Source organism: Mixophyes fleayi, chromosome 7 (assembly GCF_038048845.1).
Source record: "Mixophyes fleayi isolate aMixFle1 chromosome 7, aMixFle1.hap1, whole genome shotgun sequence".
NCBI classification, from domain to species: Eukaryota; Metazoa; Chordata; class Amphibia; order Anura; family Limnodynastidae; genus Mixophyes; species Mixophyes fleayi.
In genome coordinates this window covers 4,924,287-4,943,405 of record NC_134408.1, presented here as the reverse complement: position 1 = coordinate 4,943,405, position 19,119 = coordinate 4,924,287, and the positions used below count along the sequence as shown (strand labels likewise).

Genomic DNA, 19,119 nt, shown 5'->3' with positions numbered 1-19,119 from the left:
TTTTTTTATTATATTGTGGGGACCACTCCACTACACAGTTCAGATACTTTTTTGGTGGAATTCAGACCAGTTGAGGTATTTTTTATTATTTTGTGGGGACCACTCCACTACGCAGTCCAGATACTTTTTTGGTGGAATTCAGACCAGTTGAGGGGTTTTTTATTATATTGTGGCCCCGGTATGAAATTGGGTACTGGGGCCACTCCACTACGCAGTCCAGATACTTGTTTTGTGGAATTCAGACCAGTTGAGGTTTTTTCTATTATATTGTGGGGACCACTCCACTACCAGTCCAGATACTTTTTTGGTAGAATTCAGACCAGTTGAGAGTTTTTTTATTATATTGTGGGAACCACTCCACTACGCAGTCCAGATACTATTTTGGTGGAATTCAGACCAGTTAAGGTTTTTTTTATTATATTGTGGCCCCGGTATCAAATTGGGTACCGGGGTCACTCCACTACACAGTCCAGATTCTTGTTTGGCGGAATTCAGACCAGTTGAGTTTTTTTTTATTATATTGTGGGGACCACTCCACTACGCAGTCCAGATACTTTTTTGGTGGAATTCAGACCAGTTGAGGTTTTTTTTTTATTATATTGTGGCCCCGGTATCAAATTGGGTACCGGGGCCACTCCACTACGCAGTCCAGATACTTGTTTGGTGGAATTCAGACCAGTTGAGGGTTTTTTTTTTATATTGTGGGGAACATTCCACTACGCAGTCCAGATACTTTTTTGGTGGAATTCAGACCAGTTGAGGGGTTTTTTATTATATTGTGGGGACCACTCCACTACGCAGTCCAGATACTTGTTTGGTGGAATTCAGACCAGTTGAGGTTTTTTTTATTATATTTTGGGGACCACTCCACTACGCAGTCCAGATACTTGTTTGGTGGAATTCAGACCAGTTGAGGGTTTTTTTTATTATAATGTGGGGACCACTTCACTACGCAGTCCAGATACTTTTTTGGTGGAATTCAGACCAGTTGAGGGTGATATATTGTGGCCCCGGTATCAAATTGTGTACCGGGACCACTGCACTATGCAGTCCAGAAAGCTACCTCGGTGAAGCGTTTTGGACTAAAAACAATATTGTGAGGTGTGAGGTGTTCAGACTAGACTGGGAATTAGTGGAAATGATTGCTAATGAATGTTATTGAGGTTAATAATAGCGTAGGAGTGAAAATAAACCAAAAAAACTTGATTTTAACACTTTGTTATGTTTTTTCAAAATAAATCCGAATCCAAAACCTTAAATCCGAACCAATACCTTTCGTCAGGTGTTTTGAGAAACAAATCTGAACCCAAAACCTCAAGCAATTCCGAATCCAAAACACAAAACACGAGACACCAAAAGTGGCCGGTGCACATCCCTATTGTACAGACAGACTGGTAGTAAATGCCGAGATCAGCGTGTAAGGAGTTACTTTCTTTTCTCTCACATAAACATCTAATTTTACAGACAGATATGTGACCTACTGGTAGGATATTTGACTGCTCAGGAAAATGCACCCCGGGGTGTAGATGTTTTAGAGAATTTAGACGTTAAGCTCCACTGGGGCAGTTACTGATGTGAATGATTAAATGTTCTCTGATCTGCGCTGAGTAAAATGTTGCCACTATATTAATAAACACTAAAAAAAAATATTGTGGGACACAGTGACCTGTCCATTCATGTCATAATAGTGAGGACAGTGCTTAATACGAGGAGAAGAATGGAGGAAAGCAAGAAGTCACCAACTGGGAGTTCAGTAATGGAAGGAGCTGGGTCCTCAGCAGCACACAACAGTGAGACTCAAGATGTGGGAAGACTGTGGTGTCAAATGTACATTTATATTAAACAAAGTTAATACACCCAACATTGTGTAATGTGTGGCTGCTATTTAAACATTTATCATTCTAAACCACCAATATCAGTCTCTGTTTAATTACATTGTGTTCCCTGTTCAGAAGTGACAGATACTTATTGGTGCCCTGAGATTACCATTACAGCTGACTGATAATAAATGAAAGATATGCGGGCTGTGTGATGTCTCTTTTACAGCAGATTAAAGGAATTACTCAGAATAAAAACGAAACCTCTTTGTGCCCCATATAACAGAAAGAATTATATCCAACCCAGCAGCACTAGAAAAAAGAAAAGAGGTACCCCAGAAGCCTCCAAACAGCAATAGGATAACCCCACCCTTTCAAGCACCTGTTATGGCCTATAAATTGATTTGAGCAGCTTCCACTTTTGTATTTGTCTAAGAGGCATGTTGGTGTCAGTAGCTGAGAGGGGGTACTGGCACTGAATTGCTGTTTGGAGGCTTCTGGGGTACCTCTTTGGTAAGTTGGCTCTCAATTTAAAAACACATATGTATGGCCCAAATATATGGGACTCTCATTGTTTAGAGTAGGACCATCCTATTTGCAAAGCGCCTTGGCGTGGCGGATGGCTTAAACATACATTTGCAAATGTGTGCAACAAAGACTTTTGCATTTTTATCTACAGTAGAAATGGCAGATCTGTTGCTGGCTATAGCAGTGTGCTGGGGGAAAAAATGTTGTGTTAACTGTAATCTCCCCTGCACTTCTCTGTGGAAAAGGTTTACTTAATCAGGGCTGGCATCAAATTTTGGGGCCAAGTAGAAAGGAAACAGACAGCCCCCCTACTCCTCTACCCCCAACTTCCCGAGCTAGGTGGACGCAAATGTGGCAGACTGTCCTGCTCTCGCCTACCTGTTCTTACAGCTTTAACCACCTGCAGCTGCTGGTCTCATAAGCTCAGTTCCTGCTTGTCTGGATCCTGGAATGTTGGGTCCCTACTTGGAAAAAAGGCAGGTACATGAAATATAGAAAGATCTAACAAACCCCGGTGTTCAATCAGTAGCATTGATGTTTAATTAACGTTTAACAACCATCCCCAACATTAAATTAATAATATACCTATTTCCCTGCCCCAAAATAGCCCCAGCAATAAATTAATAGCATTTCATTTAATAAATATAACCATTCCCAACATTAGATAATTCATATTTACATTTAATAAATAGCCCTCCTCCCCAAACTCAGCTGCAAAATCATTTAATAGCCCCCAAACCACCTCTGAAAAAATTAATAGACCTCACAATAGCCAACAAATAAATGAATAGCACTCACTATTAAATAATTAGCGCCCACCCTCACCCCCACCCCACTAGAAAATTAAAGTCCTAAACTAAATAAACCCACCTCCCATCCACATTATTTTAAGACACCCCCATTTCCTTCACACTTACATTCTTCCCTCCACACTGTGTTGCTGAGTCTGCTTCTCTTTCAGCTGGCACACACAGGACAGTGCACCTGTCAGGTAATGAGCGTGCCTTGTGAGACATGTCGGTGACAGAGATAGGGGGAGGGAGGAATAGACCATAGAGTCTTGAGCTAAATGTTAGTGTGAGTGGAAGCTGCTATGTTGTGGAGGTATCCAGCCTCAAAATAATTTTAAAGAGAAGGGACAATTTAGGGCTACACCTTGTTGTATTGATGTGTGAATGATTTGGGTTATTATGACTAATTCAATTGCTCACTTGGGACTAATTAGCAGGAGCCTTGTAAGTCAGCTAGATATATGTATTAAAGCAAGTGTACAAAAGGAGGTAAAGTTTGATAAGTCAGTGGTCAATGAGGATAAGGGTCCTTCACACAAGTCAATAGTCTTATATAACTCCAAAAACATTCTGGTAGGTTAATTGCATACTGACAAAATTAACTCTAGTCTGTCTGTGTATGTCTGTGTATATTTGTGTGTGTGTGTGTGTGTGTATTAGAGAATTCAGACTGTAAGCTCCAATGGGGCAGGTACTGATGTAAATAACAAATATTCTCTGCACAGCACTATGGAATTAGTGACGCTATATAAATAAATGATGCGGATGTTGAAGTCTCATTAGACATAGCATTTTTCAGGACTCAGGATGTTCTGATGTGTAAATCTCAGCGGTTCCCAATGTAAACCACCAGTGTAAATCCAGATGTTGGTGATCACAGTTAAAAACGAGACGGGAAGAACTCGCACAAGGAAATGGACTATTGTCATACTTAACATATATATTTGCTATAATTGCATTATGTGTTATATATTGAGGGGGTGCTCTTCCAACAAAAGTACACTGAAAAACAAACTATTTTCTATTTTTCTATTTTCCTTTGTTTATCAGTGTTCACAGTTAAGCCAGACTAGTATTTGATTAGGTAACACACAGTTAGTTTAATTACACACAACTGTGGTGTTTGCTGGGTCCTCCTGGATCCTAATCCACCTTGTGGGAAATTGTACAGTGATCTAAAACAGTGACCTTAAATTCCTAATATGTTAAAACAGTAAATGTCACTACACGCGTTGTTTCTAACAAAAGCGCTTCATTCAGAGATTAATCAGCGGTATGTACTAAACCTCTAGTACATTATACACTATACTTGTAGGACACTACAAGAATCTCAAGAATGGAAGTTCAAAGGAAAACGTCTCAGTTGCTTACAAACAAGGCAACTCCAACACAAAATCCAGGGTTTAATGGCAATTTCTCTTCCTGGCATTTTGCTCCTCCCTAGGAACAGTTTTTTTTTCTCCAAATGTATTTAGGATAACTTTGATGTATTTCTCAGACTAATCCTGGAGCATTGGATTTTTTTCTTCAGCCTCTCAGGTCTTTCTTCTGGGCTTTAACCCACCCATTGTACCAGATGCTGCAATTTCTTATGAAACATTCTTGAAACAACAATTCTTTCCACCACATATTCATCTTCATGATCATCCCTTATGGATCAGGTGCAGGGTTTGTGCACTCAGGAAATTAATTCTCCCCAATGGGTTTGAATAGAGCCAAGTGAAACTGAATATGTCTCTATAGAACCAAAGAGTTTCCAATGAAAAGTTATTGAGTTTATTTTTACTGAGATCTCAAATGGCCCAATAAATTATTGACCCAATATTGAAGTGGAAATTCATGTCATTTGCGTATAGCCAATCCTTATTTTTGGAATCACATGGGAGTCACATGTGAATGAAAGAGATTTCTGCATTGTCTGTCGGAGCTTCATGAAGTGTTGCATGAAGTGGGTCTTGGTTTGTTTGTAATTTCTTTGCTGTAAGTCTGTTAATAACAACTTGAATATAACTCACATTGCAGATACCAGGAATGAACTTAAATTATATTTATAATTTGTGAAATCCAGTCTTCCTATAGATTAATAATAATACATTAGTGGTATTGTTCCAATGTTGGCTGGTGTGATTGGATAGCTGTTAGAGTGTGCGCAAAGACTGTAGATAAGTGCAAGATTTATTTTTTAATTTACAAATTATAAATGTGGGTTTTCTCTCTTATACCTTTCTTTTAATCTGCGACTGTTGATCTCTTCTGCACCACAGCATTAGCACAGCCCAGTCCACAACATCTGTATCCAGAGCTTTACTTCCAACACTTTAAAATCATTTTCTTTCTTGTTGCTGTTATAATACAGCTTTCATTCTGCAATATTTGTCACTAACCACTCCTTGGGTTTGCCTGGTATTGGCAGGCACACTGTTACCCCAACTACAGGCCAATATATCCACGTTCACACTTATCACTTGATTCCCTGTCTTCGGGCACTTGAGCTCACACAGACCTTTTCTTGTCAAGGGAATATCTACAATGATGCAGCCTTTGGTCATTTATTAGGGCTCTATGTGCAAATAAAGCTGGGTACACACTAAACTCAGAGGTTTAACATAACTTTACTTGTCAATATCAAAATAACAGAAAATAAATACTTAGACCTCATAGGGCAGGATGCAATTAGTAGATGGCGGCTTTGATATGTACCACAAAACACCATAGTTCTGGACCTGTGTGCCTGGATGGTCTGCTCAGCACACCTCAAGACCCACACCTAATCTGAGAGATGCTTCTGCGACCTAGAGGTGCACCTACAAGATCAAAGAGGTGGGAAAGTCTAGAAAGTTACAATGTGCAAGAGAGCATATATCACATCCAAATCCAACTTCCTACCATCTTACTATAACTCCTTTTACACAAAATAAACTTTCAATATTTCATCTAAACGACTGTTTGTTTATGCTTTATATATTTCTTATATACACTGATATTCATAAGAGTGTGTTAGTGAATCTTTATTACATTGTTCAGAGTGGGAATTCACTTCTTTGTCAAACTGATTCAAAGGAACCCTAATAAAGTAAAGGACAAGAGAGCGCCAGCTCTAAGTTGGTACAAAACCGATTTCCTCTTGTAGAGTAAAAATGGCCATGTGGAATATTTCTTGGATGTCCACCATCATTGAATGAAAGGAGCTGCTATATATGGACTTTTGTATTTTGAGACAGTGTTAGGTTTACATTAATTGCATGATTGTATTCCTGGTCGGTTGCACTTATATATTCCTTTTTCTCTTTTGTGATATATAAATATTAGTTTATTACACAAATCTTATACTGTCCTAGACAAGGAGGAAATAACATTGCTGGAGGCTATTTGCATATTTCGTTCTCTTTTTTCTTTACAATGTGAGTAAGAGAGCAAAGTACAGAACATCATTATCACAGAACAGCAGAATATATTTTACCTGAGTACTTCCTCCATGTAATCACCACTATCTGGGTTCACTGGTGTTGGTACTTCCAAGATATTCACAGTAATATTTTCTTGTACAGGAGTGGTGATGTAATGAATGATGAATATATCCAAAATATATATGAATCCAATTTTTACCTTATATCTACAGAAAAATACATTTTAGAACAAGTAATTGGAAAACAGATATTTACTGTTTACCATGTTGATAAGAATATCTTGGACCACTCCTGGCTAAAGATAACTAGTGACCTGTGGAGCTGGTTCTGTTCTGTTGAGAACAAGCTTACAGCCTTCACCCCGTTTCTTAGGATAACCACTGTGGCTAGGGCAAGTAACTAATCACCCTGGCTTGTATGTTAAACAGCCACTGCTGCCGGGGCCATCTTTTCCATTGGGCACGATGGGCAGCTGCCCGGGGGCCCCGAGGGCAGGGGGGCCCCATAGGCACGGCTCTTAATGAGAATAAATAATCCTGCAAAAGAAAAAAACCTGCAAAAAACCTACAAGGGTCACTGAGCAAGTACATCTATCTATCTCTATATATCTATATCTATATCTGTATCTCTATACATCTATATATCTTATTAAAGTAATTTTATCGTTTTCAAATAAGCATTGCCAAATCAATTGTATGTGTTTCCAAAGCACAAAGTGATTTATTTTAGCAGATGTAAATAGTCAACAATTCAATACATTATTATATTATGATAAAGTACAGTACAGTACAGCCAATACCAAGAGATAAGTACATACCAATGCTATCGCATGCGCTCGCTGCGCACCCACGGGACCCGGTGGACAGTATATCTGTTAGAATACTGTGTCAGAGTTGACTAAGAGCCAGGGGGTGTGCAGCTATGATTATATACAGTACAGTGTTACACAGTGAACAATAGAGATGAAGTAGATTGTTTCTATAGGTCCAGACGTTGGGTGGGTCCAGGGTAAACAGATCATAGGTTGATTCAATCTAAGGAATCCAAAGGTGTGGGTCGTCTCTCCAGGGGGTCTGCTCCTTTCATAGCCAGCATCATACATAGAATTATTCCCTAATATCAATAACTAAAGTATGTAATGTGCGATCTCTTCGCCGACTGCACCGGACAGCTGCTGATGAATAGGGTTTCAGTATGATACCAGACATGCCACCTTTCCCACAACCTGAACCATATATATCACTGAAGCGTACGTATAATCATATATATATATATATATATATATATATATATATATATATATATATATATATATATGTATATATATACTACTAATAAACCAAATATTATCTGCTCATAAATTACAGTGTAACGGTACCAATATGAATACGAATTATATAGATAACTAAATGTTGCAATGCGAGTGTGTGCGTGCGTATTTTACCGTGTGATCGCACCACGCCACGTGTTACGTGGCGTACGGATCGCAATTACATGGCAAAACAATATTAAACCAATATACTTCCGTTCATCCAATTATACGACTTCGACAATCTATATCTAGGGGCCCCGGTGCACTGCTTTTCCCGGGGGCCCATAATGTTGTTAAGATGGCCCTGACTGCTGCCCCTACTTCGTGTCACTGTTATACAGTGGGGAGTGTTAACAGGAGGCATGGACTTGTTGGTGAGTTACAGATCAGCACATGGTTCTCCAGAGGGACAAATAGGTAGAATTGCTAATATTATACTGGGCACATCGTGTCTCCTTCTCCTGGGCAAACTGGCTGATCGGAGAAGGACTTTCTTAACAAAACACAACCCAGTCATATAGGTGGCACATCCTCAGTGATCTGTCCCTTATTTCTTCCTGCACTAACCTTTTCTAATCACTATCATTATGAATCAACTTAATTAGGAAATTAAATACTTGTAATAAATTAAGTGATTATATTTTAACATTAAAAGGAAACTCCTGTCTGCTGCCATTAACAGGGCCACAATGCTATTTCGTTTGCCACAGGATGGTACTGTATATTGTCAGGGAACCGTGAAACCAGAAACAAGCCAAAGATCAGGGCAAAGCAGCAGAGAAGAAGAATCAAAATAAGTCAAAATACATGAAGGCTGATCAGTAAATGCCAATAGCTTCATTGTACAGTTAGGAAACATTTTGTGCAAGCAAAGCCTGAGAGAAACTGAAGGGTTTATATAAGCAGACTGCACCACTGGTAAGGAGAGAGCTGCCGCTGTAAGGTTGTAAGTGATCAATCATATTCTGTGGAACAATAGGTGAAAGAGAACAAAACAAATTACCCCTTGTTTGGGCTGAAAGATTACTGTCTACGAGCTGTAGTAAATTTCAGTGCTGTGGAGGATAAAAAATGAGTAGAAGGTGATCACCCTATTATTTACAGCCCATCAATCCATTACAGACAAGCAGTACAAGACTGAATAGACCAATTGGTAACATATGCCACTGGTTGACCCCAAAAATCATGCTTGCCTTGAGCTGAGACCACTGTGTAATGGGCTTGGGATTTTTTTACCCCATGTCTGCTATACAGGTACAATAAAAATGGGGCATGATTCATATCAGTAACTGTGAAGAGCCCCTGAGCTTTTCAGTGTCTATCCTGGTTTAATTTAGGGGGAACAAATATTTTTCCTTGGCTCCCATGAACTGAAAAGCAACCTGCAAAGTAGCCCAGGTACTGGATACTGTCATTGGGGGAGCCTTATGCTATAGTACAAACCAAAATAATTATTTCATAGCCCTGGTTGGCAAGTACAGGGGCTGCTTGGCTGCAATTTGTAGAGGGTCTTACTCTCTATTTTCCAGGCATTGTCTATTAAACAAAATAAGGCCATATTTGAGCAGCTTATTGCTGAACAATGTTCCAGGTCTGGACAAACGCTTGGACGACAGCACAGACATTATGCTCCTGTGGATTTCAATTTATTATGCTAACAAAAATCAACTCCAGGGTAGCAATCAAGCTATGAAGATAATCTCCTGGAGCTTCTTTACTTTAGAAGAGGGATGGGAGAGTAATGTGTTTTTGGGTTAAATTCTGATAATAGCAACTAGTCCCACACAGACTAGCCCTGAGTTTGATGGCTTTGATTAAAGATGTGCCAATATTTACAGAAGCAAGAGGGGAATATGGGAAAATGTCATTCAACAAGAAAAGTTACTAGAACCAGCCCATCATAGTCTTACAATTTTTATCTTGAGTTTGCACATGATAGTAAATTTATGCATGCATTGGACACTGTTTTTTCCCTATCACAGTACTGTAGAGGTGTTTTTAATTCAGGGCATGCTGATTTGTACTTTTACAATCCTTTGCTATGGACAAAAACTGAGCATAAGTCCTATTGTTGTTGGCCTGGATTTAAGGTTTGCTCCTTAGGTCACTATTCATATACCATATATACCTTACCTCCCTAGGTCACCATTCATATACCATATATACCTCACCTCCCTAGGTCACCATTCATATACCATATATACCTTACCTCCCTAAGTCACCATTCATATACCATATATACCTCACCTCCCTAGGTCACCATTCATATACCATATATACCTTACCTCCCTAAGTCACCATTCATATACCATATATACCTCACCTCCCTAGGTCACCATTCATATACCATATATACCTCACCTCCCTAAGTCACCATTCATATACCATATATACCTCACCTCCCTAGGTCACCGTTCATATACCATATATACCTCACCTCCCTAAGTCACCATTCATATACCATATATACCTCAACTCCCTAGGTCACCGTTCATATACCATATATACCTCACCTCCCTAAGTCACCATTCATATACCATATATACCATACCTCCCTAGGTCACCATTTATATACCATATATACCTTACCTCCCTATGTCACTATTCATATACCATATATATCTTACATCCCTAGGTCACCATTCATATACCATACATACGTTACCTCCCTAGGTCATTTCATATACCATATATACCATACCTCCCTAGGTCCCTATTCATATACCATACATACCTTACCTCCCTAGGTCACTATTCATATACCATACATACCTTACCTCCCTAGGTCACTATTCATATACCATACATACCTTACATCCCTAGGTCACTATTCATATACCATATATACCTTACCTCCGTAGGTCACCATTCAGATACCATATATACCTTACCTCCCTAGGTCACCATTCATATACCATATATACCATACCTCCCTAGGTCACTATTCATATACCATACATACCTTACCTCCCTAGGTCACTATTAATATACCATACATACCTTACATCCCTAGGTCACTATTCATATACCATATATACCTTACCTCCGTAGGTCACCATTCAGATACCATATATACCTTACCTCCCTAGGTCACCATTCATATACCATATATATCTTACCTCCCTAGGTCACCATTCATATACCATATATATCTTACCTCCCTAGGTCGCCATTTATATACCATATATACCTTACCTCCCTAGGTCACCATTCATATACCATATATACCTTACCTCCTTAGGTCACCATTCATATACCATATATTCCTAACCTCCCTAGGTCACCATTCATATACCATATATACCTTACCTCCCTAGGTCACCATTCATATACTATATATATCTTACCTCCCTAGGTCACCATTCATATACCATATAAACTGTCAAAGTCGTATAATTGGATGAAAGAAATTATATTGGTTAATATTGTTTTATTGGTCGATTGCACTCAGTATGCCACGCTACACGTGGCATACTGCAATCGCACGGTAAAATACGCATGTACACACACGCATTACAACATTTAGTGGTTTATATAATTCATATTGGTTCCGTTATACAGTGATTTATGAGCAGATAGTATTTAGTTTATTATTAGTTTATATATTATGATTATATGTACACCTCAGTGTTATTTAAGGTTCAGGTTATAGGAAATGTGTCATGTCTGATATCATTCTAATCCCCTATTCATCAGCAGCTGTCCGGTTCAATCGTCAAAGAGATCGCATATTGCATACTCAAGTTATTGATGTTAGGAAATAAATAGTCAGAGTGATATCAGACTGTAAAATGCTAATGGACTAGTTGTAACTGGAGTCTTGGCGGGAAGAAAGGAGCACATCCCCTGGAGAGATGACCCCCACCTTTGGATTCTTTAGTTTGAACTAGCCTATGACCTGTTTACCCTGGACCCACCTGAAGTCTGGACCTATAGAAGCAAGCCACGTCATCTGCATTGTTCACTCTGTAACACTGAATGTATATATATCATAGCTGCGCTCCCACTAGCTTCAGTCTTCTCTGACCACAGTATTCAAGGGTGAACTACTGTCCACTGGTACCCGTGGGAGCGCAGTGATGCGCATGCAAGCGCAGCGGTATGTATGTATCTTTTGGTATTGGCTGTACTGTACTGTATTATACTATAATCATGTATTGAACTGTTAACTTTTTACATCTGCTAAAATAAATCACTGTGCGCATTGGAAACCCAATACAATCACTTGGGCAATGCTTATTTGAAAACGATAGAATTACTTTAATAATACCTTACCCCCCTAGGTCACTATTTATATACCTTAGCCCTCCCCCATACTATTGTGGCTCTTTATTGTTACAGCACCCACTTCATGCAATCTGTATGAACTAAATACATGAAAATATTTAAGGCCTAATTATGTCAAGGTGAAATGTCTATAATATGTAAATAATATATTCTTATATCTGTACAGTTACTTTTTCCTTTTGTTTTCTTCCGTCATTTGTAAACTATATTTATACATTTGTGTACAGTTCTATTAATAAAACATGTCTAAAGTACAAGTCAGCCTTGTTTCTTTAAAAGTCAGTAAAAGTTTATGGGTGGAGGTTGGACTGGGATTGAGGAGTGAAAATGAAACATTCTCTTGTTTCAGAAGTGATAAACAGGTGACAAAGATCACACAGATCAGCAGCTTCAAGGAGTGTAACCTGAACAGGTAGCTAAGAACTGGAAGTTAACATTTTTTTATTGTTAATTTGTAACCTCAAAACTGTCTTGTAAAATAAAGGGCAAAGCTATCTGATGCTGTAAAATCTCTCTATTGTAATACACTGTAACCGTTTCTGTACCAGGAAACAAGCAGTATAACTATTCAAATGACCAGTAACAGCATAAACCCAGCCAGCCGTAAGTACAGCACAGAGACATCCAGCGCAAAAACAAAAGAGATCCATCCAGCGCAGAAACAGCTGGGATCCATTCAGCCGCAGGAACAGCAGAGATCCATCCAGCCACAGGAACAGCAGAGATCCATCCAGCCATAGGAACAGCTGGGATTCATCCAGCCATAGGAACAGCTGGGATTCATCCAACGCAGAAAAAGCTGAGATCCAGCCAGCCTCAGTAACAGCACAGATCCATCCAGCCGCAGGAATAGCTGGGATCCATTCAGTCACAGAAAGAACTGAGATCCAGTCAGCCGCAGGAAGAGCAGAGATTCAGCCAGCCTCAGGAACAGCTGGGATTCATCCAAACGCAGAAAAAGCTGAGATCCATCCAGCCTCAGTAACAGCACAGATCCATCCAGCCGCAGGAATAGCTGGAATTCATCCAACGCAGGAACAGCTGAGATCCATCCAGCCTCAGTAACAGCACAGATCCATCCAGCCGCAGGAATAGCTGGGATCCATTCAGTCGCAGAAAGAACTGAGATCCAGTCAGCTGCAGGAAGAGCAGAGATTCAGCCAGCCTCAGGAACAGCTGGGACACATAGGAATCTATATACAGTAAGAAAACGGTACACATCCTAGTCCATATAATACAGTATTTTAGCCTCTTAGTGTTGGTTGGGGTGCATCAACCTGCTAATTATTGTTGTATTCTAGTCACTTTTTCCACCATACAAGTTAAATGTTTTATTAATTTTGATAGAGTCCCTATTAATTATTGGGATGATTTCTAAACCACACACCTGATGTTACCTGTAATATCACAGTATGTGGGCACCAATAACAACTAACTGAACCAAGAACTAGACAACCTTAATCTAACGAAAAAAAAAGGATTTGCCTCTCCTCCCCTCTATGTCCTTTGTGCCCCCCCATCTCTTGATAGATTGTATTTTTTCTGTTTGTATATATACTAACACTGTCCATTTGTTTTACATTTGGATTAAAATCTATAAAGCTCATTGCCAAATATCTGTATTTATTGAGCAACATCTAAAGAAGTTAGATGTGTTACTGGTCCTGTCTGTCTGATGCGAATGTCAATTCCATTTAAGTCTGCAATACAAATATATACCTCAGCTTTTAAGATGTTCTCCAACGTAACTACTATTGTCAAACATCCCACAAAAGATGATGCTAATTTAAATTTCAGCATTTACATGCCACAAATAGAGTGGAAGAAAGGACCCAAGACTGGAGAGCGGGAGACGAATCACTGATTTACTGAAAGACTCAGACTTCATTAAAGATGGAGAGAGTAATATTTGATAAACTTAGTCAGATCAGACAGATCCTGCACAAGGTGAAAGGTAGGTTTAACCAACATTATTTTTCCCTTCACTTTATTTCTAACCAGACTACAACTGTATAGATATATAGAAAATAGAGATATATATATAGAAATAGAAGTAATTAATTTTCGACGGTCACAAAAATATGTAATAATGTAAATGATAGAATAATTGTGTGGACCAAAAATCCCTGTGTCTGTCTACTAATGATGCCAAAGACAGGGGAAGCATTGTGGACTCACTGGATTAACTTGGTTCTTCTCTGATCTGGCTTTGGGACAGGCCTAAAAATATTAATAGCAGTCACTGTAGTTATCACACTACTAGTATCAAGTTAGGATCCTCTAGGAGCCAACTATAGTGTCAAAAATGATATTGTTATGTTTAAAACACTGATTCTACATTACATATATAAAATAATGTACATTGTATTAGACATATGTGATAACTCGTAGTGAGACAGAAGAAAGTAACATCATTTTTCTAATGTTAAACATGTTACTTGGGGCCCAGTTAGCAGCAGAATCCACCATTAGAATAACTGGTAACTTTACCGGCTGGTCATAGAAGTTGTCATCTTATATGGGAATATGCTGTAAACCTTTTATCTTCTTACTATGTTTGTTTTACCTGATTTACAGAACCCGGGAAAGATTCGGTAAGAAGCGTTTGTTGTATATTTCCTGCTCTGTAAGTGATTTTTTTCTAATCTTTATTTTTTAATTTCACATTTAATAAATGAGTAATTACAGCCTTGTACAAAACTAGAATTTAGCAATTCATGTGGGTTGTGATTCCAATGCCTAGTACTACAGTCCATTTACAGAAGTCAGTCTCATTCACTTAAAGACGTAGCCTAAATTCCAGATTTATAAACATGCAGAGATGGAGAGCTAAATAGATATACCGCCCATTATGCGTTCGGGTCAGGATGCACTAACAACCATGATGAATTAGTGATAGAAAGGAATACACTGAAGCAGGATTATAACAAGTTAATATAGTTTCATTTCTTTATCAAAAAAAATGCATGCAGTGACACAGTGGTTTTTAAATGATTAATGATACAATGTCCCAAACAGAGACAGGAATTATGGTAAAGAACAATGTAAGACGTATTACTACACTGCCAGAGTCAGTATTGAGAAAGTATCTGTTAAAGTGGATATAAAAGACTATAATCATAATAGTTACAGTAAGTAAGATCAAATTAGATCAATACAAACATAGTAGAGGTCAATAATAGATTACTTATATATGTAAACTCAGACATTAAGAGGAATATATTGATATCCAGTTGAATTCACTCCTGGAAGGTTTGTACGGGTTCCTCTTTTTTTTAATGGTACTATTCACAGTTATTCTAAAATTATGATATGATTCTAGATAATTTTAACTTAAAATTTCTTCACAATGAGAGGTGTAGAATATTTTTTGAAGAAATAATAAATGTTAATGTTTTTACTGTTTGTACTAGTGAACCCCTATGATTACACTCTAGTCTTTGGGTTCATTCAGTATCTGTGCGCTACAAGACAAAGCAAACGGTACTTTCCCTGCAGGAAAATAAAATTGCTTGCACCTCTTGCATTCAGACATGACTTGTTCAGGTACAAATTTGCAACTTTTTACTGGATTTGCCTTTAAATCGAAATGAGCCACTTTCTGCTTAATTCTCTTAATAAGGGAACAGTTGGCCAATATTTTTTTTTTTTTTTTTAATTTTTATTTTTGGAAGGTCAACTAACAAACAAAACCGATATGCAGTGTCAGCAAGAAAAAAAAAACACATCACATAAAACATGATATAAAATCAACAGACTTTAAAAATCAGTGCAAAGAGGTCAAATTACGTTTATAAAGAATGACCAAAATTTTTTTTTTTTAAAACATGTAAGGGAGAGAGCGAAATGCCGCGAAAGAGGAGGGCATAACGCAGGGAGAGAGGAGAAGAGAGACTAGAACAGAGCAGAAAAGGACAGTTGGCCAATATTGAGTATAATTCCTGTGTGGAATATCTTGACACACTAGGGGTTATTTACAAACCCGATTCTTAGCGCAATTGTAACAAATGTATTAGTGGACTACACACCTACTTGTATGGAAATTATCACGGAATTCTGAGTGTGTACATTATGCATGTGATTATACACCGACCTGAGTGTATAAGGGGGGGTGTGGGATGCTCTAGGATAGGGAAAATGATGCACTGGACTTTGGGCCTCATCCATCAAAATTCGTTTTCATTTTACGGATATATATGTAAATAATTAGGAAGGAATAGAAATGGAACATACTGAAAGAATAACCTGTTTATGTGAAGTTACACAGTGCTTTATGACTGGTGAAAAGTGGCCTGTTTTTTTTAAAAAAAAAAACGCAAAACCCAAATGTCCAGTCAGTTCATGCCCTATAACACACTACTAGGGGTTAATTAAGCAGTTTATTGGGAGACAAACAGAAAAGCAAAAGTTGAATCCCAACTATTGTGTCCGACCTTCCAATCTGCATTGATCTTGTACAATGGATGCCGTCATGGCACAGGGGCTTAGCTCAGTGGAGATATGAACTGGTGTGTATGTGATTACCCATAAAAGCCTGGTCAACTGCACATACATATATGTGCTGTGCATCATTAATGACCCCATAGGCTATATGTTAGTGTTGTGTATGTTATATTTAAGATGTGGCTCTCAGCCGTTAAGCAGCATTTTATGTTGTATCTTCCGTTTTATTCATCACACAGGGTCACAATGTTGGGATTTTCTCTGCACTGGAAGAGGAAGATGTCACATGGTTACATAGAGCACTGAGTATGAACTATTTCTCTGGTCTACTGAGGCAGATCAAACTCTTCAACATCTCTAATATTGAAGGAAAGATGTTGGAAAAGATCATTACTGAATGCACTGTCTGCTTCTACGTCTCCACTGGACATAAATGGAAATATTGTACTTCACCTTCTGAGAGAGAATTGCTGTATATATTAGGTAAGAGATATAACATTGTATAACGTAATCATCATGAATCGTTATTCTCATTTACAGAATCAGAAATCAGAATGTAACATAGAATCTAACACATTTCCTAACTCTTCAAATTACCTGGCAAAATGTGATACCTACTTAAGCAAAGAAACATTATTAGCAACTACTAGTTGGACCCTCAGTGGGCAAATACACCTTGCATCCGTCAGCCACACAAGCAGGAGCAACTAAACTTCTACAAATGTTTATAATTTCTCCCCAAGATAACAGAACTACAACCATGGGAATACAATCTCTAGCATTTAAACGCAGATGTGTACAGACCCAATACCTTGGTGATTCATAGTCTTAGCAACTTTACTATGTATCTGTATTAGAGAGTTCTCTCCAGAGGAGTCACCATAATACTCCTTTTTAGTTGTTGCTTGTAAGAAGAAAACAAAAGACAATAATCCACTTTATGTCCACTCTGGAGCAGCCTGTTGCCATCTTAGTGTTTGGGCCATTTTTATGTCCCCAAAGGGGCCTGTGTGTTTCTTTAAATCAGTTACACACCTCAAATATCAGTGAGAAAAGAAGCTTTAGTTAGACTGTAGATGAAAAATAATGAAGCTATAACTGCGCTATAGATGTTTCTTTTTCCTAATATTAACAGCACAAATAACAGGAACTGACCTGATAAAGGCGGGGAAAACAGATAACGTGAGGGGGGACAATCTAAGACTCTGCATTACCAATTAGATTTATTTAATCTGCCATCTGACCATATCAGCCGCCAAAGCAGTCATATCACGGAATTGCAAATTACCTTTTTCCACAATCTGGCACCATTAAGGTCACTCACTGACCCCTCATGGGTCAGGAGAAAGTTATTTCCTTGTCTCCCCACAAACACACTCCGTTCTTGTCACACTCAGGGGCCTCCTTTCATTCAACAGATGTTTCAATGCAAGACTCAGACCCCCTTATTGGGCAAAAACACAGACTGATAGAACAAAGAGTAAACAAGTATCTACCGTTGTGTATTAGTAAAAGAAGAACATTTTCATCTTAAGAAGTCAGGGTCGTTTTCCAGCTAAGGCAGCACCTCTCAAAGTCAATAAATCTTTATCTCAGAAAGTGGAATATAAGGCAATAAAGCTCACCTTTTAATTGCAGCCACAGCCAATTCCAGTCCCATGATTAGGATTTATTATCTATATTCTAGAGAGAGCCGTCTATGGAATCCCTGGTTTTGGCACCAAGCTGTTATAGCTAGTATATTACCAAGCAGTTACAAATCATAAGGCAAAGATCCAAATGTGAGGTCATTTATACAAGCATACAAACATAGGTACAGCTTTCTATCAAGAATATGAACATCAAATAATGCATTAACACAGACTTATATAGTTTTATGTGTTACTGGGCAGATTTTAGTAACACACCCTATTTTAGCACTCCCCCTTATACAGAGTTTGACCTTGCAGGGTTCCACAATACTTGTGGTTTCTTCATGTAGATGGTACAGTCAGGCACATGGAAAACAAGAATGTGTCTTATCTCCCACTTTTTTAGACATAGTTGAACAGATTATTCTCCACTTCAGGATATTAACTTGTATTAACTATTAAAACATAAGTTATATACACATTTATTATTTCCATTCATCCAATTTCCACTAGATTTATAAAAGAGCTATCTAGTCATTAAGCACATATGAGGAGGCACAATTTTCTTATGAATTATGGGGACAATTATTATGCATTTATTATGGGGACAAAGTAAATTTACAATTAAAAATATATATTAATATTTATATAATTATCTTGCTGCTAAAGAATGATACTGTTATAAATCCCCCTATATGAAAAGAGATCTAGCAGCAAATTATAAGTTCAAATACACCACAGTTATAACCACTATCAGAATTAACTGCCAGAGATTTAGGGAGATATTATGTGAATAGTGTTTCTAGTTACAGAAACATTGAACAGAAGATAATGCACTATGTGTTAAAGTACAGACTCACCATAAAGTGTGAAGCATAAACTATTCAACACACTAATAAATTA

The 19,119-nt window shown here is 38.2% G+C and overlaps 1 long non-coding RNA gene across 1 annotated transcript in view; it reads left to right on the top strand.

Annotated features, from left to right (window-relative positions):
• Positions 1-12,916, top strand: part of LOC142098587 (uncharacterized) — a 29,542-nt gene extending 16,626 nt beyond the window's left edge. The window contains exons 2-3 of the long non-coding RNA XR_012678359.1: positions 12,492-12,554; positions 12,691-12,916. This is a non-coding gene — a long non-coding RNA (uncharacterized LOC142098587). The remainder of the gene's footprint in view (positions 1-12,491; positions 12,555-12,690) is intronic.
• Positions 12,917-19,119: the final 6,203 nt, after the last annotated feature.